At 58.0% G+C, this 27,568-nt stretch overlaps 2 long non-coding RNA genes across 3 annotated transcripts in view; one reads left to right on the forward strand and one right to left on the reverse strand.

Annotated features, from left to right (window-relative positions):
* Positions 1–3,815: 3,815 nt before the first annotated feature.
* On the forward strand, positions 3,816–8,280 carry LOC112964691. 2 transcript variants are annotated; one of them, XR_003253038.1, is made up of 2 exons: positions 3,816–6,730; positions 7,972–8,280. It is a non-coding gene; the product is annotated as an uncharacterized LOC112964691 (long non-coding RNA). The 2 variants fall into 2 exon arrangements; XR_003253039.1 differs by having other exon boundaries at positions 7,980–8,280.
* A 1,162-nt stretch (positions 8,281–9,442) lies between these two features.
* LOC112964690 overlaps positions 9,443–27,568 on the reverse strand; it is a 21,724-nt gene continuing 3,598 nt past the window's right edge. The window contains exons 2-3 of the long non-coding RNA XR_003253037.1: positions 10,733–11,032; positions 9,443–10,493 (exon numbers count right to left, since the gene is read on the reverse strand). This is a non-coding gene — a long non-coding RNA (uncharacterized LOC112964690). The remainder of the gene's footprint in view (positions 10,494–10,732; positions 11,033–27,568) is intronic.

Consider the following 27,568-nt stretch of genomic DNA (forward strand, 5'->3'; position numbering starts at 1 on the left):
GTGTAGGCTTTGCTTCTGTTTAGTACACATATTCGGGAGGTCCACTCGTAAGGTGTTATCCTGCTCGTAGGCTTGGCATAGCTGTTTCCCCGTGTGATAGGTGGAGAGCTGCAGCGTGAGACAATTTTTGCACTGATCGGGGCAGAGCTTCTTATTTATACGCTGCCTTTCAGAGATCCGTTTGGCCGCTCGTCACGCGAGGAGGATGCCAGCCGTACTGTGACGGGGGGGCGCGCGGTTGCAGGAGAGCGCAGGATGGAGGAGGTTCTAGTTTATGCATAATACATAGGAATTGAATCACTAAGTTGTAATAGAATATTTTCTTGTACATTTTATTTTTGTATATAAAATAATGTTGTATATTTGTGTTAATAAATGTTTTATATATGAGCTGCGTTTCCCGTTTCTCGGGGGRGAGCACGGCGCGCTGCGGCGGGTCRYRCCAGYGGCGCAGGGCTGCCTCCTGCGAGAGGAGCGCCGGGGCCGAAGCCCGGGCTGAAGAAACGCAGCTTGCTGCGACCAAGCAGCACGTAGACGGCGAGGAAGGAAACGGGGGAGAAAGCTTAGTTTTCACTGTGCATTTTGTCCCTTTGCCACGCTTTCGGGTATCGCAAGCCCTTGCATCCTCGAGGCTGGGTGAGAAGGGGGACGGTGCCCCAGCTGGGTGCCCAGCTGCAGCTGCCGGGACGTGACCTGGGCTGGGACAGCCCCGCGCCGAGCCGGGCCGCCAGCAATGCAAATTCGCCCCACGAGGGCAGGGAAATGTCGAGGATGGCACGGCCCAGCCGCCCACGGGGATGAAGGAGCCGGGGAGATGCTGGAAGGAGACGGGTGGTGCTTGGGAGGCACCATGAGCCTGGGACCCGGGGAGGGACACGCGAAGGGGACCTTCCTATGAGAAGACGGTGGAGAYGAGTCCCCCCCAGGCATGCATTAAAGAGAGAAAGGCTTTATTTTTTTTTTTATTATTATTATTTTTTTTAAGCAGTTATGCTCAGGTGCAAGAGGACAGCACCGAGCTGCTTGCAGGGGAAAGCTCCAACAGAAGCTGGAGGAGGAACGTGCTGTGGCTGGGAGTCACCACCRCCGCCGGGGGCTTTGGGCCAGGCTGGGGGGGGCCGCTTGCCCCTTCCTGGCTGTGGGCCTGGCCACCACCAACAAAAAACCCCAACCAACCAACTCAACAGTCCTCTCCCCCCCCCCCCAACGAGTCACGTGCTCTCGGGATAGGTGAAGCCAAGCAGTGGCTGAAGCACCATGGAGGAAGGCGACTCTGAGGACACTGAGGTTTAGCAGCTCGTCCATCATCTCCAGATGGTGCTGGTGGGACTCGCAGGAGGGATGTGTCCCCCCCGCACCGCACCAAGGAGGTGGCCCTGCCGCTTGCCCCCGGGACACCACGAGCTCCCCAGGGCTGAGCCCCTTCCACGCGCAGCCAAGGGAAACGCATCTAACTTCTTGACGCTGGATTCTCCTAAGCTTGCCAATTGTGAACAAGCTTCTCATGGACCTCAAGGTTTTGGAAGCATTTTCCCCTCCTGTGGGCACGTGGCTCAGCCGGCAAGGCGCTCTGGCCCTTGCATGGATGGCGCCGAAGAGAGGGCAAAGGCAATGCAACGAGTCTGAAAACCCACGCAGCCACCCGACCTCGCCAGGTACCACCTGAAACATGATCCAGAAGACACCTAGCTGGAAACCGACTGAATAGCTAACCTCGAGGGGCTGGGGGGTCTGTTTGAGACGGGGCTTTCCCCACTCAGTTCTGCCGCAGTCACACCATCRCTGTCCGCAGCTTATACGCCGGCATTGAAACCATTTTAAAACATGACCAAAATTCCTCTTATTTAGCGATTTACGATGCCACTAGGACAAAAACCGACTGAAAATYAGACGACGGCCTCAGGAACAGCTGTAAAACCGCGAGAGCCCCACAGCGACTCAGCAGCAGCCGCTCCCTGTGCCGGGACGCGGGTTACCTTGGGCAATGCCAAAGGCTTTCCGTGCCGCGGAGGCAAAGATTGCAATCTTTATAGACCCGTTAATTGTAGCTTTAATGAAAACCCTTGACCTACAAAAATAAAGGCTTGTTGCTTTTCCCTGATTTTTGTCCAAATAGGTTAATTGCCCTGCCACAATCGGAGCGGGACGTACCTTCCTCCCCTTGGGTCTTCCCAGCACCTCGCTACCAGCCTAAACACCCCGACTAGGACCGGGCAGCCCCCCGGCRGGGTCTGCTCTGCCGCGGAGCCTTTCCCCCTCCGCTACCGAGGGAGCTCGCGCCTCGCCTGAGCTTTGCCCACGAGCAGCTTGCAGCAGGCAGCAGAGCCCGCAATTATCGTTTCGCCTTTATTTGCGGTGCTGATCGGCGCCCGATAACGGGACGCATTTCCAGGCAGTCACTGGATCCGTGAGGTCACGGCTGGAAAGAACAGCAGCACTCCGGGCCAAAGGTATGAATTTATAACTGCAGAAAATAGCGCTAAATTTATGTTTGAAGGGCAAAGGCAAACTGCTGCTTAGACAGCAGCGAAGCGGCTCAGACCGCTTTGGTGCCGCGCCAGCTCTGCCCTCCTCTCCCGCTCTGCAAGGGTCTGGCTCTTTGCTCCCTCCCGGCGTTGGCACAGCGCGGCGCGCGCGCGGAGCCGCTGCATTCCTGGGGCTCTGCCTCTAGCACGGAGACCTGCGAGGCAGAGCACGAGGGGCTGAACAGCTTCCCCAGCGCTGCCGGCCATCTCCCCGCGTTCGGGTTTGCAGGTGCATCGCCTGGAGGCTGGTTGCGGCCGCAGAGCCGGACGGGTCCTGCTCCGGCCCTCGCTGGCTGCTCCCAGGGGCTCGGCAGCGTCTATCCAGCTGCCCCCAAAGCGTTCACCTAAGGGTCGGAGCCTGACACTATTTGGAGGCAGGTTCGATTCCCGCACTGGCTTTCGAGGGGCCGCTTCATCCCAGCTACRGCCCCCTCAAGAAATCCTGCAGGTGCAATACCCCACGTTCACGTCATATACTTTTAGTCCAGGAAAAGCCAGTGCTGGAGCTTGGAGAGGGGGAAAGACTTCCCCAGAAAGGGAGGAAAGTCACGTTTGCACGGACAAACTGCGTCCAAGCTGCGTTTTCTCCCCGCTGATGGGGTGCTCCAGCCCACCCAGAGCTGCATCCGTGCCCCTTTCCCGCCCGCGCTCTCCGCCAAGCCGCTTCCTTTCCCTCCTCCGCCTTCTTAAGCGGAGTGGCGAGCGCCAACGACCGGGAGACCGCGCGACCCGCGGGGCCGGCTCCCTGCACGTGGTGCATCGCCGGACGGYGGCGAGCGCCACTGGGTGCTGCATCGCTTTTCCAGACCGAGCGCCCCGGTCGGCAGCGCTCGCAGCCGGCATCCGTGCGGGAGACATCCCGCTCCAGCGGCCRCTCCCGGCCCTTGCCGCGCGTCACYGGCGTCCCCGACACGCTTGGCTACGGCGCGGGGCCGCGTCGCAAAGCGCAGCACCGCCGCTTCGGGGGATCTTCTGGGGGAATTCAAGAGAGCGAGTTTTACATAGCTACTTTGGCAGAAGCGGCCGCTTCTTCAGYCCCCGGCAGCAGGAACCGCTTGGTTTCGGCGCGCTCCGCTCCCTGGGAATCACCTGGCGGCGACCGATGCTGCAGCCAGCCGCCGTGCGCGCGGTGCATCCCGCGCGGGGAAGCCGTTCCGGGGCCGCGGTGCCAGCGCACGTCGCGCCCCGGCCGCTGCAGCAGGAGCGACGCGGGGGCACACGGGCAGAAGTTAATCGAGAAGCCGGGGCCRGACGGGCACCGCTCCGTTTGCGCCGGCGCCCCTGCCGAAGGGAGTGGGGCAAGCGGCGGCCGCGCGGAGCGGGCTGGCCTGGTCCCGGCCCCACRGCTGCTCTGCTGCTTTTTAGGAAGTTTTTAAAAAGAAAAGGAAAAAAACCAACCCTGGAGGTAGCCAGATTGCCAGTGCCACTGTCTTAAACCAACCAGGCGGCCGCGTAGGCACGTACACGCTCCGCGTGGAAACAACGCGCCTCATTCCCAGCGCTCGCCCTCAGTGTTATTGCCCCTCTTGAGGGCCCTCGCTAACTAATTAGCGTCATTAGCTCGGCATCGCACCCTGCGCCCGCCGCTCCTCCAGCGGCCCTTCCGCGCGAGCCGGGGGGTCGCCTCCCGCGCCGTGCCGCACCGGGACCAAGCGGTGCCGAAAGCCCCTTCGCACCGGCTTTTCCCGCGCTCGTGCCAGGGCTTTCCTGACCCCCCGGCAAATTATTAACTCGCTCTTTGGCTCTGCCGCTGGGTTCGATACGGGGCGGCCCGTCCGAGCCCGTGCCATGCTGCGGGAACGACCTGCGCCCGCCCGGCCGGGCAGGGGGGCGAAAGCAGCTGTCGCGTAAAGGAAGGGGATTTTGGAAGCAACTGTGGTTAACGGGCAGGGATGGGGATCCGTCCTTAGCTCATCGCTTGTGACCGACTGAATTTGGCATCGGTGGTGTCTTTAACTAAGGGGCTGTTACTGAAACCGCCCTTTCTTAACCCATCTTCACTTAAGAGGCAACCAAACATTTTGCACCGATTTCGGCAGGCTCGGCCTCGCCTGGGCTCTGTTCCCCCCCGCTGCGCTTAGTGCCAATTTCGGGGCCTTTTTTCCAGGATCGTGGTTCTCACTAGGTCCGTACCGACCACCCAGAGCCCGACTGTCACGTGCTCATAGCTGAACGTCCATCACCCAAGGACGGGGTTCAGTGCACGTGGCAACGCGCGCTGGCAGCACTTTCCAGGGTGTTTTCCATCCACTCATCCCCCGCGGTTTGGGTTGCACGGCTCTTCCACGTGGGATGCACGCGGGGACGTACGTGGGGACACACGCTCCCACCCCCTTCCTTCTGCATCGCACCAAGGACGAGCAGCAACATCTCCGACCCAAATAGCGGGCGGCGAGGAAGCCTGTTCGGGTATTCCGGTCACTGGACATGTGTCTTTAAGGCAACCCGAGCAGGGATTAGCTCCAGGATTAGGGAGCGCACGCCACAGCAGGCACGAGGAATCCTTAAAATAACATCTTTTTACATGCTCCGCAGCTCAACGGTGTCACACCGGGTGCGAGCAAGCCCCGGCGGGGGGGGACACGCTGGGAGCGATCGCCCCGCAGCCGCCGGCGACCCCGTTCGCCCGCTTTTATGGGAATTGCACGCCCGGGGCCGGCGATGCCGGGCGCCAAGAGCTGCAAGAGGGCTCAGCCGCTGCCCACGTCTCCCGGCTGGTCCCGGGGAGGCAACGCTGCCGGAGCCGGGCTCCAGCTGCCCGCCAGCACCGGGGTTTCTCCCCGCTTCCGCTCCCCGGGCGCCCCGACGGCCTTCTGCTTCGGCAGACAAACTCGGCAAATGGCGAAAGCCGTGACGAGGGCCAACACCGCGCTCGATAACGACGCGCTGCCTCCGGCACCTCTGCCGAGCAAACCGCCGTTTCCTGAACCGAGGTGGCAGGCATGAAATATTTTGCGCGCGGGAGCAACCGTCGCCCTCGGCTCAGCGACAAACAGCACCCGAGTCCTTCCTGGCGCTCGGGGCGCAGGTCGGGCACGTCCTGCACCGCTGCCGCTGTGATGCTGCCGCGGGAAGCTCCCTGCGCCGCGGGGAGACGGCGGCACAGGCCGGCGGAGCCAAGCCGCTTCCCGCCTGCTCCACGCTCTCGCCGGCTGCGGGGGGCAAGCCGAGGCTCGCTGCCGCGCGAGCGTTTCTGCAAGCACCTGCGAGCCCTAGATAAGGCCTTATCTAAAAGCCCCAAGAACTTGCTTCCCTCGATATCCTCCTTTTTCCTACAGCTAATACGGTTTTATCCTTCCCTTCCGTCTCGCATCTCAGCCAGCAGGTGAGAAGCGACTCAGCCGTGAGTCACGTCCCCGGGGAGCGGCGAGCCGAGCGCGGCCCCTGAGCCGCTTTGCTCCTCTCCCTGCAGGCGTTCGCCGAGCGCGTTGCAAGGTTCACGCCAACAAGGGCGTAGCGGGCGCCGTCACCCGGGGCCACCGGCACGGCCAGGCCACGTGCAACGGGGAGGAGAGGCCGGATCTCCGCACCCCGGGAGCAGCCGCTTTCCACGACCGCCCCCAGCTCCCGGGGTTCGCCTACGCAAGGGCAGCACGCTGTATGCTGCTGCTGAAAAATGCACTTTCAGACAAGCCACTCTCTTCTAAAGCTTTGATTAAGGCCAGGCGATAGGTCCCCGGTCCCTCCATCGCAGGGGTGCAGCCGCCAGGGCCGCCGTGCCGGGCAGGATCCGCCAGAGCCCGGCTCCCGCAGCAGCGTCCAGCTCCCAGGCGAATCCATCTGCATCGGCTCCAAGAGCGGAGGTGAATCACCGCTACCTTTTGTACGGCATTTCTACCAAAAACCTTCATGCTAGCTAAGGCAGTCCACGAACACAAGCGCTAGCTTAAGGCTTATTTTATCACCCTGCAGAAACAGGCCCTAAGCGTGCTATCTGAGGAAAGGGGAATTGCCAACAACAAGAAAAACTTTTCTTCCCCGACAAACCAAGAAGTATCAGATTGGAAGTTTCCCCCAAATCAGCAGGGGGAATAACGCTTACGGCCGCGCGCTGCTGCTACTGCGAGGGGGAGAGCTGCGCCCGCTCACCGACGCTTCCTCCCCAGGACCGGCGCCAAGGCGAGCGCTCCGGGCAGTTTTGCAAAGCGTTCAGAAAAACCTCTGCCTACCTTTGGGCTTTATTGGCATTGCAGCTATTCACAAAGGTGGGTGTGATTTCCTCCAATGAAACAATCTAGGTGCAGAGGGCCAAAGAGCAAGAGACCCCCCCCTCTCCGCTGCGTGGGAAACGTCTCCCAATGCACTTTTTAAATGCACGGCATTACTAGAATTAGGCCAGAGACAGTACACACAAATCCCTGCATCTCGTTGAGGTATATATGAGCTGAGGACAACCAGCACAGCAGGGTTAGAAGAGGTATTCAGTGCCTCACATGCTGTTTCCACCCGTCAGCTCCGCGTGGCATTTCCAGCCTCACTACGGCAGGTAGCGGCCACTCTCAGGCTCGGCCCCGGTCCAGGGGATCGCAGCAAGGGGATCCCCACTGCACACGGGAGCGTACAGCACTGCCCCGGAGGCAGGGCAGGAGGGACAAAGCAGAAATGCTGCAAACACCAGGAAAGGAAGCCCTAGCTCCGGTAAGAGCTTTGCTTCCATACGCAAAGGAAAAAGAACAGCAAGAAAAAGACTCATTTTGTCTTAAAAAGCAACATTCCTCACGTGCTAGAGACGAACCTCTGCACACCGGCTCCTTCGGCGATGCTGCGCGTTCCCGATCAGGCTCAGGCCAGCTCTCCAGTCCCGGATCCAGTCTCCTGGATCAACGCTGCTACCAGCACAGGGCAGAGCCCCCAGCACAGGGATAGCTCAGGCCTTTCCCATTTATTTATTTACCACTCTCCCGGAGCGCAATTAAATCAAAAACTGCTGCAGCAGTTTTAAGCCACAGCTAGTTCCAATAACAAGCTGCAAACTTTCCCAAACAGGCACCAGAAGCCCAGGTGACCGGCGGCCCCGGTCCCGGCAGCTCTCCCACCCCGCTCCGCTGCCGGGATCCCCCGGGGCCAGGTGGTGCCGCGGCCGCCCCGGTGCTGCCGGGACATGGACATGGCCATGGCCATGGCCAAAGTGCCCTATAAAACCAGGGGTAGCGGCTATGGCAGGAGCCCCGGGCTGAGCTGCCACGGGGCCGATTGCTGCCGCCAGCTGCAGCTCATCCCCTGGGCACAGCTGCTCCTGCATCGGAGCCCAATCCAGCCCGGTTGCCTCCGTCCTCCTGCTGCTTCCCGACCCGGCCCATGGGTGTGGGTTGAACCCAGCACTCCTTAAATGCCTGAAAAGGCAGAAACTGCCAGAAGCAGCAAAGTAGGGAGGGAGGTGATGAGACTGTGGTTGCAGATGTTGCTCGTATCTGAGCTGTTCTCACCTATTCTGACACTTGCAAAGTTTTACAGGGTCTCTGAGGCAGAAGTTGATGTTCGGTGTTACGGGAAAGGACAGAGCGGTGGCACAGAGGTGATAAACAGAAAGATCACAGAAGGTGTCAGCTAAAAGAACGAGCGGGGAAAAGCTGAATGTAGGCAAGAGGAGGCAGAGGCTATTCCTACGGCCGGAGCGCTGCGAATAACATGGTGTAAAGATATCTGACTCCACCTGGTATTGCTAGCAGACACAAAAGGGAGGAGAATTTTGCAGAAAGGATGGTAAATGTCCATTTGAAGAAAAAATACAATATTAAAAATTTTATTTAAAATAGCTCAGCTACGTCTCTGTCCAAGGAAACCTTGGCAAGCAACTGGGGGAAAGGGCCTGAAGCAAACTAGAGAGTCAATATTAGGAAACGAGAACTGAAGCAATAGCTACTGATGGGAAAAGGGAAGTGGCTGGGAAGCTTCTCAGCTGGTTTCGCATCCATGCACTCCCTCGCATGCCCAACTCCTCCGGCACGAAAACGAGTGGGAAGGATCCGCACCCGAGGCCCGACTGCCGCGGACGCCGGCAGCAGCAGCACCCCCTGCGTCGGCACGGAGCAGGAGCCGGTTCAGACACCGCTTTCCCTCTCGTGCAAAAGATGCAACTGGGAAAGCGACCTGTCACCTGCAAAGTCAGTTTTACTGCTGCCAGCACTGGCTCCTTTCCTAGGAACGCGGAAAGGAAGAGGATCCGCAGCTTCTGCTCCTTTTCACAGACTATTTTGGCGTAGTTGATGATCGTGCATGCCAGGAGGCCGGGACACGTCCCAGGTTAACGTGCTGTCGTGGCCGGCCACGCTTGCACGGGTCACGGGTGCACCCGGCTTGGGATTTTGGCAGTGCACTTTAGTGGGGTCAAAGCAAAGTCCCTGGAGGTTTGAGCAGGAAAAAGCCGGTGTGTTTTCTAAAGACAGGGAATTTAAGGAGAGATCGCAGAGCTCAGGAGAAGCTGAAGCGTCGTGCGCCGAAACGCCGCAGGTGGGAGGAGCTGCCGGGTGCCCGGTGCCGGCGGCTGGAGCCGGGTTCGGCCCGGGCGGCTCCTGCGGCAGGAGCCCGTTTCCCAGCAGAGAGCCGTGCGGAGCCCCTGCCCAGCAGCTAATGCACCATTTCTAGCGTACAGGAAGAAAACCGGCCGGCTAGCGACGCCCGGCTCTGCAACTGGTCCACCAGCTACTCTTCCATGAATCCATAGCCTCAAGCATTCCCCAACCTCCGGGTTAACGCGCGGGCCGGCTCCCCAGCGCGGCATCCATGCCCCGGAGCCACCGCGGGTCCGTTTGGCTCCATCTCCTGCCGGAGTCGCTCAGGGACGGCAGCAAAGACGGGCCCGGGAGCAGCGCGATGCGATGGCTGAACTCGCGTTCACCTCTACGGCAGCCTGGGAAACGCTAACCACAGGCTTGAAGTGAACATCTCCAAAGCCACAGTTTTTTTCTTTTCTCTTCTTTTTTTTTTTTTAGCTCGTCTGCCATGATACTGTATAAAAGCATATGTAATACTGCAGAAAAGGAGAACTGAAAATTCCAGAGGTGCATTTTATGCAGTATGAAATATAATCTCCGCCGGTTTCATATCTTAAATTTGGCCTTTGCTCTACTCCAGTTTAATATTCAGATTGAGAGGAGCTGTCTAATGACACATATGAGCAAATACGTTACGCGTACGAAGAAGAAACGAATCCTGCCAACACATTTGAGGAAATCTAAATTTCTAATCTGAGCTAGAAAAGGTTTCTTAAGGTGTCTGTTGCCAAAACCTGCTTCCTTTAAACTCCCAGCTCGCATCCTCCACCTCGCTACCCGTGCAGCAGATCTTACTTACCGAGCTCTTCCCAAGCGTTACCCGGTTATCGTGCGGCACCAGAAACCCGGGCCGAGCTGCGCAGCACCCCGAACCCCCCCCGCACCCCGTCGCGGCTCCAGAAGCAGCTACGGGAACACGAGGTTTGGGCTATGCCTTTCTTTAATGCATTCAAAAGCCAGTTTCCAACTAGCAAGGTGGTGCCACGCGGGCAACGAGCCCTTCCAGAGGGGAATTAGAGCAGGATGGTTTCGTTCAGCACGGGGTGGTCTTCATTCTGTTTTGTGGCAGAAGCACCCGCTTCGGCCGAAATAGTTCGGTTTGGCCGCTGGGACCCGAAGGCCTTCGGATAACGGCGTCACCGGCGTCAGGAAACGAACTTCAGCGAGGACAAACCAAGCAGCGAGGACGGATGCGCGCACAGCGCTAAAGCCTGCGGCAGCGAGAAGATCTAGAGGTGAAAAACAGCCTTCGCCTCCGTTACGATACGGCTGCGCGCTGCGGCGTGCGTCGGTTTTCATCCAAAAGAACCCATTTCGCGGCAGTGGCAGCGGCGGTGGTGGTGCAGGACGCGCTGCGGGCAGCCTTCGCCCCCTCGCTCCTCCCGCGTCCCGCTCGCCGCCCTCCGCCTCCCCGCTGACATCCCGCCGTCGCCTCACCCCGCGCCTCTTCTGCGGGCGAATAAGGTGCCAAGCGCTGTAAAGAAAGGGACAAAGTTAACGTGCTGCGGATTCCTCCGCTTCCAGCGCAGCCGGTGAAGAAGAGCATTTCCCTCTCTGTCCAAACGCATTCGTTTCTTCACATGCTGGTAGCTATTCTCCCTGCAAGTGCTATATACATATATGTGTGTGTGTATATATATATACATGTGTGTGTGTGTTTTTATATATATACATATATCTGTTTACAATACTGGCATCAGGACAGCTCGTTACCTTCGGCACATTTTACGAGGCTCTTTGGCAAACACTGCCGTTGGTGCTGCAAGCTGCCAGGTGCTGGCAACTCCGTCCTTCCCCTCCCGCCGCCCTCGGAGCCGGGTGTCTCAAGCGTTCGTTGGCTTATTCCGGTAGCGTTCCCTCAAGGCAGGAAAGTGCTGTCGTCTTCCTCGCGTTAGGAATTGGGCCGGATGACACCATATCTCCATATCTCCAGGATATGGAGAGCTGCGCTTTGCTCATGGTCCTACACCGAGACATTTCCAAGGCCAAAATTCGCCTCTCCTTGCAGCCCACCTGGAAGAGAAACCTTAAATCATGGAGCCGCCCAGGTTTATCGCTCCCTGCCAGCAGCTCTGGGCACAGCCCGTAACGCCCAGGATTTTACCCATTCTCTCTTAGTTAATTAACTTCTGTATAAAGGGAAAAGGAACCGGGCGGGGGAGCGCTCCCCTGCAGCGGCGCGGCGTTCCCGTGCTCCTGGCCTCTCCGCCAGCTCCTGCCCCGGGCGCAGCCGAGCAGCTCCCGGGCTTCGAGCCATCGCTCACCCGCGGCTTCCCGGACGCCTCGTTAAAAGGGTGCAATGCACAAACGTGCCCCCAGGCAAAAGCGAGGGCCTGGATCTGTCCCCAAATCGGTCCCTTTTCGCAAATCCCGGCTCGCCCCCAAGAAACGTCACCTGCCGGAGGAGCCAGCCCCGGCGGCTTTCCGCACGCCAGCGGAGCAGCCAAGGCGCCTACCGTGGGAAAACACGCAGCGGGGACCGGTCCCTCCTGAGCAATAATTCTCACTGTCTCCCCAGACAAAGGGATTAATTTATTGCCGATATTATTCCATGTCATCGAACAAGGAAGTCCTGGAAAACCGGCCAGAAAAATGAGGGGGCTCACAGAGGAAAAATGAGAGAGATTTTCATTTTGCTTCCAAAGAATAAAGAGCAAAAGATACCTGGCTTGCTTTAGCAGAAAATTGAGAAAAAAAATTGCTTGAAAAACGCAGAAAAAGTTGTTGTGAACTGAGGAGGAAGGAAGCAGTGCAGAAGGGGTAAAGAAGAGAGGAAATCGTTCTTTCATAAATCACAAAAAACGGGCCGTTTCTGTGCAAAGCAGATAATCTCCACCAATATTTTTGTTTACTGGAATCCTTCCCCCCACAAAATCCCTTGTATTTTTAAATCAAATGCGAGACGGAAAGCTTCGCAGGAAGGTGTCTCTGCTCCAGGAAGCTCACGCTCCGAATCATTTGCTTTCTGTGAACTGCAGCGATGAAGCACACGCTGCGTAAGGATGGGCTGCAGGCCGCTTCAGGAAAAATACGTGGAAATACAAGCTCCTGCATCAAGGCCAACGGGACAGAAAACGCAGCACCCAAATCCCCTCTCCTTTTCGGGAAGCCCCACGTCACCCACTTGACGCTCCATTAGAAAAGCAGAGATCCGTCACTCGGGACCGCGACTCTCATCAACTTGCAAAAAGCGGGTAGGAAGAGTAAAATCTTTGCAATCTCGAGAAATAGGCTGGCCGGCACGGTGCGGCCCGCGCCGGCCTCGGGGGTCCCGCGGGGGCTGCTCGGCTCCTGGCAGCACGGGCCGGGCTCTGCTCGCTCCTCGCAGCCGGGATATCCAAAGGCTGAAGCCTCCCACAACACCGCGTACCCAAGGAGAGCCAAGCGCGTAGCTGTGTCTTACTCGGATCAAAAAGCAATTTCCCTGCTTAAAGGTTTGGAGAAAAAAGGGGCTTCATACTGGAAACGCATCCCAGTCCCTCCTGGCCCGGGCCAGAAGCAGAAATAATTTTTTCATCTTATTTTAGCCAAGCCCGAACGGCAAGCTCCCGAAAGCGGGGCGAGATGGGGGCAGAGGGACGGGACACAGCGTCCTGCCGGGGAACTCCCTTCTGCTCCTCCCGGGTGCTGGCACCCCCGAGACGTTCGGAGGCTGAGCTGACTTTCGGCCTCTAAAGCCGAGACTGAGACGCAGCCTCCAGCCCTGCTCGGGGGCCCGTCCCGCTCCCGCGGGTCCCGGCAGCACATTCGACTCCCAGCAGGTGCGTTTGCACGCGCTATTCGCCTTCTGCCGCGCAACGTCCCCGAGCCGCACTCTGTCCCTCATGTCGACGGCTTTGCATGTCAGGTAAAAACATGCAAAAAGGACGGCAGGGATCATGGGTCAGGTGCCGTCACCGCCCCGGTGTCGCTCGGCCGAGGGCACCCGCCGGTTCTGCCCGACCCGCGGGCGCCAGAGCCGCAGCACCAAGGCCGTAGTGGCTTTGCCTCTTCTTCTCCCCGGGTGCGAGGTCTCGCTTTGGCACAGGGTTTCAGGGACGTCTCTGCTCTGTCACCTCCTTGGAGACAAGCTTTCGGGGCCACAAACCAGATTAACCAAATCAATCCTGCTCCCACAAAAGAAGGTGAATCTGCACTGTTCTGCTACTCCCCATTGACTAAATAAACATTATATCACGCTCAATAAAAACAAAATGGGCCTAATACTGTCCTAATTTATTCTGATGTAAATCAGAATTAATTTAATTGATGTGATTAAAATTACACTGGTGTTAAATGAGTAAATAATAAGATCAGAATCCAGAAGCCTGTTAGTCATTTCATAACTAATGCCACTATAAAAGTACACCTCACCAGTGATCTGTTTCTAAATCCTTTACATATGGAGCCACGAAGTTCACTTCCAACATGATAGAAACCTTATGCACTGAGAAACAGCTGTATGAAATGTAGAGGGAACGCGCCATCGAGATACAAATATACAACCAAACAAACAATAAAGCAGTAGACTTAACCACAGAATCACAGARKGGTTGAGGTTGGCAGGGACCTCTGGAGATCATCTAAGTCCAACCCTCCTGCTCAAGCAGGGTCACCTAGAGCACATTGCACAGGATCGCGTCCAGGCGGGTTTCGAATATCTCCAGAGAATAACCTTTTGTACAGTACATCTCCAGTAATCAAGTCTTTCTTTCCCCTTAGTTTCAGATTTAATGCTGACACAACATTTGATAACAAGAGCCTGAAGGAAGGGAAATTACCTGTCTTTTTACATAAACGCAAGCAAAATCTCTGGTGAGTTTAACACGGGCTCCCCACTGAGACCTGGGAGGGAAGACGCGTCTTCAGATCAGAAATGATCAAGTAGCACGTGCAAAAGCAATAGGAAGGCAGCTTGCAGGGGAAAACCGTCAGCGGAGCCGGGAGCAATAAAAGGCAGGCAATAACCTCCCGGGAAGTCTCAGGAAAGTCCCTAAAYGGAGACGGGCATTCGCCCAGCGGTGTCCCCTGCCACGACCATGCCTCCTGCACGTCTGCGGGGAAACCAAGCCAGAGGGTCTAGGCACAAGCCCAATGTTTAGCAAAGTTAATAAAGTCACTGAGAAAAAGGGGAGAGCGAGACGTTTCACTCTGAAGCATCTTCAGGGCCAGATGCGTTGAGGCCGAATCTCTAAAACGAGGGGTCTAAAGGATGGTCTCCCGAGCAGAGCAGACGATAATGACTAAAACACACGGAAAAGCCAAGCGTTTCCCAGAACAGATCAGCTTCCGTAAGCAGCGCAGAACTTGATTTAAAAGGTTTTATTTGGTGGAAAAAAGCCCAGTTTTCTACCTGCATCCTCTCTGATACACGGGATGCATCATCCCATTTATGGGGGGGATGACATCCCATACATCAACACGACAGAYGGACGAGCTCCTTGTTGACAAACACCCGCTGTCTGAGATGGCCCAGGAGGCCGCGCATTTGTCTTGCAAACTCCYTGATTAGATTTTAATGCCTTGAACAAAATCCCAGTGAGCCACCACGCCGTGAGAGCTTCTGCAGTCAACTTCCAGCTTTGGCCCTCTCCGAGGTGACAGTCGAACCGGTGAACGTACAACCCACGTATACGAAGCTACTACGTCTGGCATGAGGACGACGCATGGACCTGGACTGCACGTTGAAGGACATCTGGCAGCACCAAGGACTGGGAGGGACCTGTCACGTCGTACACCCTTCTGCACCGTGAGCGCTCTGCCATCGCCTCTGATTGCGGCACGCGAAGCAAAGGTCAGAGTCTGCCCTTGGGTAAGCAAAGCGGCTGGCGGTTTTGTGTAGAACCGGCCAGAAAGGGAACCCTCAGCGCTGGCTGAAGAAGGTCCCGACAGCACGGATCCCACCCAGGAGCTTCCAGGAATGGGGAATGCTGCACAGTCATCTCTCCCCCATTTATTTCTGGTACTTCCACTCCCTGGAAAAGGGAATGCAAATAACAAATGGTAACTCGGATTGTTTGCATCCTCTAAAAACTGTGTATTTGGTATTCATTTCGGATTATCTTTTCAAGTTGTGCTTAATTTCTTGAACACATACAAAGAAACTCGCTAGCGGTGCCCTGCCAGTAGTCAGCCGACGCACCTGCTCTCGCACAAAACACACCCTTCAAACGATGCAAAAWGCCTTGGAAAATATTATTAAGCAACAGACATCAGACAGAATTATACTGTAAAAATAAAAGAATAAGTTCTTGCAAAATCTCGGGTCTGTGATGTTGGAATACTGATTTGGACAAGCGAGTGGCATGAAATGGCACGTTTCTAAGTTTCCTTTTCTAAGATGAGTTTTCTTGACAGTGTTTCCCACTCTACTGCAAGCAGGAGTAGGAGAATCATTTCATTCATTTTTTTTCCTCGAGAATAGCCAGAAAAACGCTGCCCCATCACGCCTGCCATGGATTTCAGGCACAAGGAACTGCGCTTGTTTCAGTCTAAGGGGGAAAACACCTAAACTTTGCAACGTTTCACAGTCGGTGCACGCACCATCCATTTGGACAAGATCTTTAAATCCAAAGCCACGGTCCCATTTTCAGGACACTTTCATATGCATCTTCCATGCGGGAATACAGAAGTCCCTGCGACACGTGCCTTTCCCCCGGCCATCTTCGCCCAGCTGCCCTTCGCTGCCGTGATGGTTCCCGTCCTCTACATTAGAATTAGCCATATTCCAATTCTGTAAGTTATTYACCTATAACACGTGCAGGGAAGGCAGTCGACCCAGCTACGACGTGCCGCACAGACTCCACGAGCTGGGCTGTGTCACCGCTCCCGGGGCCTCGTGACAGCAGAGGCACGGGCAATTTGCAGGCTCTCCCTCCTCGCAGGGTGGCCCGTTCCAAAGCGCCCATCGCACGCGTTTATATGGGCTTTTTGCTAGCTGCGGCAGTCGTTCAGCGCACACGTATGCAGTTATCAGTAATTTTCGTGCCCCAGCGGTCCGCAGCCAGCATCCTTGCTCCATCCCGCGGACCATCTACTCCGACTGGATGTCAGTGCTCCGGAAGGAGGAAAAGATCTGTCCCAATTAAAAAAGACCAAAATCTCCAACTCGGATTTTCACGTTCTTACCCGACGAGTTTTGCCTGCAGCAATGCCCGTTACCACGCTCGCAGGACAAGATACGGAGGCAGCGCCGAGACCCGCCGCCGCCTAACGCAGCTCACGCGAACAGGCTGAACCCCGCTAACTGCGTCAAAATCTCTCCTGGGGAGACCACGTTTCATTTGCTTCTTTTTTTCCAGACCTTTTTTTTTTTTCCTCTCCGAAGGCAACCTACGGAGCRCGCAGGGCGATCTGCAGGCGCCCCAGCAACTCCGCGGGCCCAGGAGAGCCGCCGCCGCCGTGCCCCGCGGCAGTGCCAGCTCCTCTCACCCGCTCCGGGAGAAATTGCTCCCGTCTCCGAAACCCCGCTCACCGCGGGGACGCTCGCTTCCTCCGCTATTTTCAGCGCCGCCTCTGTGCAGAGACATCTTTGTGTGATGGTTTTTTTTTCATAACTTCCTCCGACGAGGTCGTTTTCTGCACTAAGCCCGACGTTTTTACTATTCCTAGGTCAAGGGAAAGGGATCGTGTGTTGGCCTGGGCTCGATCCCCCCGGGGAGCGGGAAGGCCGGGATGGGGAGAGCCGCCTCACCGCCCAGGAGACCACGGGGAGCCGTCCCTGGGGACCAGGCTCCGTCCCTGCAGAGCCAAAAGGGCCAGGATTCCGCTGCTTCRCCCCGGAGAGCCGTTCCCAGAAATACCGCCTTGGGGAATTCGAGAAATACTGCTTTTCCTCCGTTTTTACACTCGAACAAAACCGGTATGTTCTGGCGCCTGGACTCAACACCCAGCCCGGCTGGAGACGTCCATCCGCCTGCAGGACTTTGCTCAGCGCCGACCCCCTCGCTGCAGGGCAGGGGAGGCAGGAGGACGCGGCACGGCCCGACGGCACGCCGCAAGGCGCAGGAAGCTCCGGTTGCCAGACAGCCCTGCAAACGCCAAACCTTAACCCAGCCAGGCACCGGGTCGACCCGGTGCTTGGGGTGCAGATCAAGCGGCTGCAGGTATTGCAAACGCCAGTTCACCCCGCGAGGATTATTCACCTCTTTGACTTCCTGCTCTTATATATTAATAAAGCTTTAGAAGCAGGTTCCAATCCAGCTGCCCTGCGGCAAAATTGCCCCAAAGCCTTCGAACCGCCTCAGGCTCCTGGAGGACACGCACCACAAAACGCATTTTCCCAAGGTTGCTCACCCGAGGAGGAAAGGCTGGATCCGTATCCTCATCTTTCACAGTGTCAGCTCTAGCGGGATACCCAGGAACCCCTAAACGGGGCAGCGCCGTGGAGCTGCCTCTCCCGGCCTCCGACACAGCCAACGGCCGGAGCCCCAGAGCTTCCAGAGACGCAGGTGAGGCCTTTGGCTTTTTAAGCAAAAAAAAAAAATCCTCAGCGCCTCCAGCAACACTTCTTTCCTCACCCACGTTCATCAGTTTGCCAGCTGCAAAAAAAACCCCTACTCTTATTTGACAAAAACGCTCAGCAGCGGTTGGTTCCTTCAAGGGCTGCCAAGCCCTACGGAAGACCAAAACTTTCCAGTTCAGTGACACTGAAACCAGCGCGTAACCCTGCCCTCAGCCAGGTTCTCAGGACGTCTCTAACCCTTTATAGCTTTACAGCATATGCTTTCCTGCCTTTTTATTATTCCAACACAAACAAAACAACCATATCATTATACTGTTATTGACACTACTATTAAAAAGATCATTAAAATGCCATTGGAAGGACATTGTGGTTACGCCTCTACCAAAAAATAAATGACCAAAAAATTGCAGTGCAGAAAAATGACAGTGGTCATTACCGCTTGCTAGCGCGCTGACTAGCGGCAATGAGTTTCTGTGCTTTCAGTTAAAATACTGACGTTAGAGTTACATCGTCCACAGCGGCCCTGGGTAGCTGCTAGAGGGATGAAAAGCTTGAGACGTGCCCGGCTGGGCAGCAGCCCCCGGAGGCCTGGGGCGCCCGTCTTTGACTCCCAGCTCTCCGACCGACATCCCCGCGCTGCTGGGCAAAGCTCTGCCRGTCACTGCTGATGCGTTTCCACCGTCAGGCGGCTCAGCCTAAACATTCATTCGTGGAGTTTGACTTCAGCCGCTCAAACTCGCCTTTCCACCCGGACAGCGATGGCCCTGCAGCATTGCAAGAGGGTGCAAGAGGGAATTGATGTGTGTTTGTAAAAGTTGTTGGCTATGTTGACTACATCACTGAAAACACTCTCAGCATTGCTGGAGCAGTGACGAGCAGCAGTATCGCTGCTCCTCAAAACCATCTCTGGGGCTTGAGGAACGAGCACACCAAAGAGGTTCCTCGCCTGATCCACGTACGGGAGCATTAGCCGGGGGCAAATTCCTAAGCTATGGCACGCTGGAGCCAGACAACTATCATAAAGTGCAAAAAAGCACAAAACACCTGCAGAAGTCACGAAGCACAGTGAACAGCTAGTACAGTAAAGAGAAATATCTGAGTCCGTTATTGTGCATCATAAACTGCTAGCTCATATTTTCCGTTTCTTTTCGCTTCTATCAAAATGTGCCTGTTGCAAATTAACATAATGCCTCAATTTTCCAAGCCCACAGTTTCTGCAAAAGTCCTGATTGCAATTTATGGCCAGCTCCCCGGTTTTCCCACATGCAAACACGGTCCTGGCCCGGAGGTCACTGCATGAAGCCAGCTGTCCCCGCGCTGCGCGGCGCAAGGGTTGTGCACAAAATCCTCTGCATCTGGGTTTGCATCCTTTGGAGTAAAACCCACCTGTTCACCTTGAAACATTTACTGCAGCATTTCTCAACAGCAAATGCAATTACTCAGCTCACGTTTTCATAAAGAGCCAGACAGCGGGTAAAAATACAGATGCTGATTTTGCTGAGCTGAATGTGTTTCTCCTAGCTCCGACACAAACTTGGCCCGGTTCGGACGCTCCGCTCGCCATAGCGGGTCGCTGCAGGCCCCGCCGCGCGCCGCAGCACCTCAGCTCCCGGCATCTCAAGGCCCAGAAGAAAGTGGGGGACAACGAACAGGAAATTACGAGCGAACGATCGATGGGAAGAGGAAACGGCGCACCTCGAGAGAGCAGACCGCAGCGCCGCGCCGGCAGCCCTGCCCGCCGGGCTGCACGCCGAGGCACGCTAGCTGCAAACCGCCGCCCTGCCGCGAGCCTCCACCGGCTTCCTCGCCCCGCGCCTGCACTCGCGACCCTTCGCCAGGCGGGCCTGACCCAGCCAGCACGCATCCGTAGCCCCTGCTTCCCTAAGCAGCTTTGTTTTTATTGCTGCAGGTTGCAAAAGGTGCAAAATCCCAGTGTGCAACCGCACAGAAGAGATTTCCCGCTTGGAAGAAAACTCCTTCCCCGAGGAGGTTCTCGCGCTTCCCGGCCGTGCGCGGTGCCGGCCGCCGGCACGATTCCCTGCAGAGCTCCCGCGGCGCCCAGGCTGCCRCCGGGGCGAGAGCATCGCTGGTGGCGGCGGCGCGACGGGCGCCCTGCAGCCCCGTGCACCCACGGGAGCGCCGCGCACGCCCGCCGAGCCGCCGGCCTGCCTTTCCCTGTGCGGCGACACGCGACTTATTTCCAGCCGGCTGAGAATTTCAGCAGGGGACATTTGCAGGAACGCCTGGACCGTGGCTTTGGTCGAGGCTTGAGCCAGTCTCGCGCCGGAACGGAAAGAGCAGCAAAGCAAAACCGGGAGCGTGGAAAAACGCAGCAACCCAAGGGCTCGTTAGGTGATTCCGGCTGGTCTCGTTCACCCGAGGCGCAGGGAGCAAGAGCGCACGGACAGGAAGCACGCGGCGATGCCTAAAGCGGGCGATTCGCACCAGAAACCCGCCGCCGTTCGCCCGCGCCCTCCGCTCGGCGCGTCCCACCGGCTACCGCGCGGCAACGCCGGCCTCTCCCCCAGCCGACGCCGAAACTGTTCACGGGTGTTTACGGAGCGATCCGAGCGCTTCCAGAGAAAAGGACCCTTGCAAGATAAGACAACGCGTGACGGTGAGTATTTCAGGGCAGAGAGCAGAGCCGGGACGGCGGCGCGGTCTCCCAGACCCGGCCCTCTGCGGGCGACGTGTCTTGCCCGGGGGGGCGTCCAGTGCCGCCGCAGCCCAGCGCCTCCCCGCTACGCGCTCCTTTGCACCTTCGCCGTGTTACGATGCTCCTAGGGCTGCGTCACGGGAAGCCTTTTCCCCCTCCTCCTCGCTGCCTAAAAGTTGCGCTTACTGAGGTCATTCCTGACTCTCGATGGAGGAGGCAGCGACGGGAAAAGATGCTCCACGGGGCAGGCAGAAGGGTTAAAACAGCAAGATAAAAATAAAGCTAAATTACYAAGTAAATAAGGCTGGGAAATACTGGCCGGAGCACAACTCCAGCAACRAAGCGCTAGTAGGTTTTGTTAAATGGTCACAGTTACATCAAACGCACCTCCGTTAGCAAGTTATTATGCTATACAGCAGGATTAATCTAGCAAGATGGTTTGAATTATTTACGGGTGCATTTTGTAATATGTGGACATCGGAGCCGTTTTCTGTGTACCCAGTTCGGCAGCTACAGTCATGACTGCCATTAGCCCGCGGTTAATCGGATGTGAAGCAGTGTGCCTAACACGTTACTGTATAAACACGAGGGCTAGTCAAAACTTTTCTGCTAATCTGCTTTTTTTAGCAGAATGTTGAGTTTTTGACAAAACAGTTCGCAGGCAGACATTAATCGCTTTCCAGACACTATTTGCTTCCAGCTGTTTTGCTGAGTTCCCTCAGCCGTGYCCTTAGTTTTCAGTGGATTAAACGCTGTGGCTTTCTGCAAAAGAACTAAAACCTTTCTGCTTTGCCACTTTTTTTCCCCCCAAGMCGAGCGACAGGGATGCGCGCTTGGGCTGCAGCTTGGGATCGCCGGCCGCCTTCGCCCGAGGGAAAGCGCTCAGCCTAGGCGCCGCGCAGCTCTGCCTTCCCCGCTGGCCTCCGATTTACTGGAAGCAGCTTTGCACCCGGCTCGTTCGAGGCCGGCGCAGCACGTCCCGACCGATCCGCGGCGAGGCGACCCTTCCGCCTGCCTCCGGAGATAACGCCCTACGGCACCGCCGGAGCGCCCGGGCGGGCCGACGGGCACGGCGGATGCTTGCCCCGGCATCGCCCGATCATCGCGGCTAAGCCTGTTCCCGGCAGTCACATGATTTACCCTCAGGGCGTCGAGTTACTGTTTAATTCGGTCATTTAAACGCCGGTAGGCAGGCTGGCGAGGCGGAGCTGRCACGGGCACGGCAGCGTCGGGCGCCGCCAAGCCTCGCGCCCGCCGGGACCCCCGCCCGGCCGGCACCTCCAAAGCGTTACTTCTCGCTCGGTTATCGGCACATTCCCCGTGCCTCCTGATTTATGTTTAAAGACACCCGGCTGGATGCGGTTACGTGCTTCGGGAGAGCACCGGGGTGATGGACGGACCACGGGGATGGGAGGGAGGGAGGGAGGAGCGGAGCAGCTGTCCCGGGGCAGGTCCCCACGCTCCGGCATCGGACATGCCCCTCGGCTCCGACCCACGGCGCTCAAGCCAACCCCRGGGGATTCTTTAATCCCTTTTCTTTCTCAACCGGGACTTTTCCCGAGATCACAACAGCAACAAGGGACACGTTCTGCGAACGCTGGTTCCCTCCGCCGGGCTCTGTCCCCGTGCTGTCACGGGCTCGGGGTGGACAAGCAGCACCAACGAGGACACCGGGCAGGCTTAAAAATAAACGTAAAGACAAATAAACGTAAAGAGCGGGCCACGGCAAGCCCCGGTGGTGGCAACGGACCACCACCTCCCACCGAGGCACACGGGATGCTCTTAACGCCTCCGGGTGTCACGGCTCTCATGTCAGCCAGCTGGTTTGGTCATCAAGCTACAGGTGAATACGCCCTTTAAATGAAAAGGAAATGGATTATCTCCTTCTGCTATCTTCCAGTCCAGTTTCCCTCCGCAGATCCGGATAAACATCTTAACATACTTGTGACGCCTGAAGGGCAAGAGGGACGAAGGGCGCCGTGTCCAGCCTGCGTCAAAGCGCCCGGCACGCTCGGCTCTGGTCCAAAACTGCCTTCACGCRGGGCCTAGACGGAGACCGAGATGCTCCTTCCCACCCCGGAGTTCCTCCTAACGGGAAGCAGCGGTGCAAGGGAGGCCCGTGGGACACGTCTGCCCGGCACGGAGCGGGAGCGGGAGCAGGACGCAGCTCCGCAGCGCAGAGCGCACCGCAAGCAGGCGCCTCTCARGCCGAAGCGGACTTTCTTTCCCCCCTCCATCGCGTTTCTATGTCAGAAGAAGAGACGCTATCAAAAAGGCTCGCTGACGAYGAGCGAGAGCAGGGGTGATCCTGGACGCTCACGTAGGCTCAATTTGTCTCGCGTGCCGTGTATACGCACGGTCTAACCGGAGGAGAAGAGGCAAGATAAACCGGTGGGGGAGATGGACTTCAACAAACAGATACGCAGTCTTCGAAAAGCTATCTAGATTAAATTTATGTTTACACTGGTTAGGAGACAGCGTTCTCCGTTATTCCCAAAACACGCTAAACAAGAGCCGAGCTAACGACCTGGTTCTCATGAGCAAGGTCACGAGCGCGGGGCTCTGCTCCRGCTGGAGCACGAATCCGCGAGCTGCAGCCAGGGCAAGAGGCAGCGCTGTAACGAAAACGGGCTAAGCATTAAAAATGTAAATAGTTTGCTCCGCGGGAGGGGAAGCACTCGGCAAATGTTTCTCTCTCAAGATAAAGCAGCGGCGTTGGGAAGCTCGGAGGTCCTCCTCGCGTGCCTCGTCCGGAGGAAGCTGCCGCGCAAGCTGCGGTCCCGCTACGGCGACCGGCGGGACGGGGAGAGGGAGAGCGGAGGGAGCCGCTCGTCCGCAGGTGACCTCCCACGGCCCGGTGCAGCCGCGCAGCTTCGTCACCAAACAGAGCTCTTGGGGGTGGTTGGTTTTTTTTTTTCAGGTGAGCTGGCGTGAGTCACACAAGGAAATAAAACCTCACAGAAACGGGGACGGCTGAGAGCGCCGCAGGGAGGGCAGCTTTTCCAGAGACGGGCACCCGCTCTCAGAGCCGCGTTCGGGGGYGCGAGCACGAGCCGCTGCCGGCTCTCACCGCCGCCAGTTGCACCTCCGCAGACGAACGAGGGCAAACCGCGTAACGCGCTCGTTAACCGCGCGGCTCTGACCGCTGATTTGGGGAGGTGGTTTGGGGAACACCCACGGCGCTCGCCTTACTGCACCCACCCGAGCCCCTGGGCTCGGCTGCCCCTGAGCAGAAGCAAAGCCCGGGTGATGGTGGAGGCCACGAAACCATCCTGCGATGGGACGYGGAAACTCCTGCCACAAACATTTCTTGCATCCGCAAGCGGCAAGGAAAACCCTTACTYGTTCTCTCCGATAGACTTGGTCTTTAGCAACAACATGGGAACACAAATGATTTGAGACATCTCCACTGATTCAGGGGAAAAAAAAGTTTTCTTTTCATCGGCATATGAAGTAGAGAGTATAAGCAGGAAAAAAAAAGCCACAGTTGCTTATAGCGCGCTGTACTTCATGTACTGAACCTCATAAAAAACAGCTACAGCTGCGGTGCATATACCCACACTGTCGGACATAAAGTAAGTCACTGCAAGGAAATATCTCTGCWGCACTAATAAAACAGGCTGCAGTTCACCTGCAGAGCAGCTGCCAGCCCTCCCCGTAACGCAGACGCGTGTGAGAGCAGCCCCTCGCGTCCGCCCGGCGCCTTCGCCGGGGCACGTGCCGCGCTGCCGGCGCCCCGCGGGTCTGCAACGCCTCCTGCGCRGCACAAGCCGGTTTTATTTGCGCTGCGTATCCGACACAAGCGAAGGCTCCCTTAGAGACGGGTCTTCCAGAGCGCGTTCATGTGCCGAGGGACCTCCCGTGCTCACGCCTGTTATCGCGGGCTTGTCGCGTATTGCCCTTCTCTTGACCACAACGCACGCTTAGAGGAAGATGATGCAACTGCTGCATGGGAAGTGTCAGCTATTTTGCACGCTCCTGTTGTTTGCTTCAGGAAAGAGGCTTTCAAAACTGAACGGTTGCTGTCATGTTTACTGACCTCCTGAAGAAGGCTTCTGACTGTGCCCTTCCGTCACTGAAGGGCAGGTAAAAACACCAGGGGTGCAAAAATTCGTGAACCTTAGCGAAGCAGCAAAATCAGGAAGCAGCGCCCAGGGCCCGCGATCCTCCCGCTCCCTGCGCTGCCGTGGGTCTGAACTCCAAGGGTTGAGCGGATCCGGCCCAATCCCTTCTCTCTATCTAATCTCTCCCCTGCTGCACTATCTCAACACGGGCATATGTTGCCTTCTCCACCGCTCAGCCAAACATCCTCTCCGGAGCAGCAGTTGTGCTGCAGGGGGGAGAAACAGGGTGGGGAGAGCTGATCCACCTGCCGCCGCGTGCTGCTGCCCAGGGATGGAGACGGCACTGCTCTCGCAGGAAAGGAGCACGCCGAGGGGCTTCGATCCGCGCAGGTAACTCACGCGGAGCAGAACTGGCTGCTCATCTTCTTTTCAGACCGTGCAGCTTCCCTCCCCTCAGCAGCCAGAGCAGCTCCATCAGCTCCAGCCACCTCCGGCACCGCTCGCCTCGCAGGAGCCGCCCRGGCTCAGGCTCAGGCTTAGGAGGTGACACACCAGCCAGAAAGGATTGAAACCAAAACACGGTGTCATGAAAAAAAAAAACCCCAACGCGTGTCAGAAATAGTGACTCATGAAGGTGCATTAGAAGCTGGTGGGAAAGATAAGGACGGGTCACCAGGAGCCGGGTTATTATTACTAAGCAGAGAGGTGCTGCCCGGCTGGTTCAGCAGGTTGGGGCACGTGCAGCAAGGCTGCTCCGAGAAAGCCTCTCCCCGGAGCGAGGCAGCGCTGCGGCGAGGCGAGCGGCGAGCGGCGAGTGCCAGCTCCAGCGCCGCCACCCCGGGGCCTCCCCGCTGCGCCGTGCCACTCGCCCGGTGGCTGCTACCTTTTATTGCCCCCTGGAAATCATTAACTCAGTCTCCAACAGTCTGCGCAGACGGAGAGAATGCGTGAGCGACAGAGAACGGCAAAACTCAGTTTTCCCCAGCTTAACACCGATTTCGCTCTTCGGGCTCCCTGCCGAAGAGGGCCAAGCTGCTGCCCAGCGCCGCGGCGGGGGGTGCCGGGGGCGCCGCAAAGGCGGCTCGACGCAACGCCAACTGCCGAGGGGACCGGACCCTTGCACGACACTCGTGTTTGCGACCGGCGCTTCCCCGCTGAGCAGCGGCAGGACTGGTTTGGCAGCCCTTGGGTCGCGCCGATTTGCTGGTGGARAACAAGGTGTTTAAGAGGGCACGCGGCGAGAGCGCTTTGGTCAGGTTAAGCACGGGGCTAATTAACCGCCCGCCGGGAGAGCGACGTCTGCGTCGGTGCACGGGTCGTGCSAGTCGGGTGAAGCCTCCTTGCGCCGGGGTCGCTCGGAGCGAGAGCGTCTCRCCCCGAAACGGCAGCCCCTTGCAGCGGGAGCCGCGCGTCCCCTGCGACAGCCGGCAGCGCGCTGCRGGAGAGCCGAAGCCGCTCCGAGGCTCCTCTCCCTGCACCTGCCGCGGTCTCACGTACGGCTCACGCCTTTGCCATGACCACYAAGGTCAATCCACTCATACAACACGTTCCTCCTTTCCAGGGACACAACCCCAGCCGGGATCCTCGTAGGGGCTCTTAGTCTTAGCAGCATAAGGAAGAGCTGAGGTCACGTTTTGCCAAAATAAACGCAAAGAGGCCCAAATCCCGCCCAAGTCATGGRGCACTTTTCACGGAAGCTGAAGGGGCTCCGGGACGAGGGAAGGGTCACCCACGACTCCCTGCAAACCTGCATCTCAGGGCGAAGGAGACAGAAACAAGCATTATTCTGATGAACAACCTTCGGGGCTTCCGACCCAGGAAAGCTAAAATGCAATCTGTACTGGGAACCCGACCGCGCGTCGCATGCAAAAACCAGACCTAGAGCCAATCAGCCCAGACCACGCTACGCTGCAGACTTCTCAGCTGTTCTCCCAGGCAYGGAGAGAGCACAGGCTCCCGCACGGCACGCGCCGCTCGGGAGGGAGAGGAGATTAGGCACAGATCAGTGAGCGGAGACTGAGGCTGCTTTGCAGCGCGGTTCAACGCGCTCGCAAAGGAGACCTCTGCGCCGCGCAGGAGTGCGGACGGGGCGGCACTTTGCGAGGGTCCCCACAACCCCGTAGGCAGAGCTCGCTCCGTGCGGGGCGCCGAGGCACCCGGCGGCGCGGCAGCCCACCGCCGCGACGCTCCTCTCCTCCTCCTCCTCCTCCGCCGCCGCAGCATCCCCCCTTCGGGTTCCCAGCGCTCCCCCGGCGGCACGGGCTCTGCCCGTGCCCCGCATCCTCCGAGGACGTCGCCGCCGCCGTTCAGGGCAGCAGCCGCGAAGCAGCAGCCGCGAGCGTTTTTAGGAACCGCCGAACGTGCTTTTGCGGGCGAGCGTGCGCGAGGGCGCTGCGGCACGGGGCCGTATTTGGCAAACGTCCGCGGCTGCCGCGAAGCGATAAGCGCGGCTGCCGCAGGCGCCCGCCTTGCCCTGCCGCAGCTCGAGACGAGACAGGAAAGGGTGGGATGGGCGTCAGCGCGAGCGCTGCGGTGACAAACAGGAGGTGAGAGCCCCAAACGCCCCACGTACCGGAGGCGCTGCAAAGGCCGCTGCAGCTGCCGGGCAGGGCGAGGGGGAGCCGCGCCGAGGGCTGCCCGGGTGCACGGCACGTCCCYGGGCGGCACGGACCCCAAAGCGCCTCTGCTCTTCTCACTTTGAGACACCTTCCCGGGGGCAAAGCCCGCGGTTTCCTTTCGCGGCTGCTGCCGCGTTAACGAGAGCAGGGAGCCGTGCTGCCGGGGAGGAGGGACGACTGCAAGCTGCTCTTGCAGCAGGCAAGCAAAAAGAAAACAAGCAAAATGAAGCCCAGAGAAAGGAAAACAGATTGGAAGTAAGCCACGAGCTCTTCCAAGTGCTAACGGCAAAGCTCTGGCACCAGGGGTTGATCACGGCCTGGTGTAACTGAACTTGGCGCATTCATTTCCTCCTGACAGCTGTGTCYGATCGCTCTGATGTGACCAGCAGCTCTTTACCATCAGCCTGGGAGGTCTCCTCCAAGGCTTCCTGGAGCTGCGGCTCTTTTCCCAGGACTCCTCAGGACCTGGGAGCTCTTCGGAGCATCTCTGTCCCCCACCAGCAGCAATGGTTGGGGTCTCCTAGCTGAGCCCCTCCTGCAAAACCTCCACGTGCAGGTGGTGGCAGCCCCCCCGAGGTGTCCAGCGATGGTCCTGAAGGGCATCTCCGCGGTGGGAGACCGTGTGGACTGCAGCCGGTGGGACGGGATGGACCGCAACACAGCTCAGCCACGCCACGGTCGCCCTGCCGCGTCCTGCGGCATCTGCCGCGGGAGCTCGGGGCCACCCTCAGGTCTCAGGCGAGCGTTGCAGGAGCGCGGCTCCCGCCC

The sequence above is a fragment of the Apteryx rowi genome, unplaced genomic scaffold (genome assembly GCF_003343035.1).
Source record: "Apteryx rowi isolate R43461 unplaced genomic scaffold, aptRow1 scaffold_2, whole genome shotgun sequence".
In the NCBI taxonomy this organism is placed as follows: domain Eukaryota; kingdom Metazoa; phylum Chordata; class Aves; order Apterygiformes; family Apterygidae; genus Apteryx; species Apteryx rowi.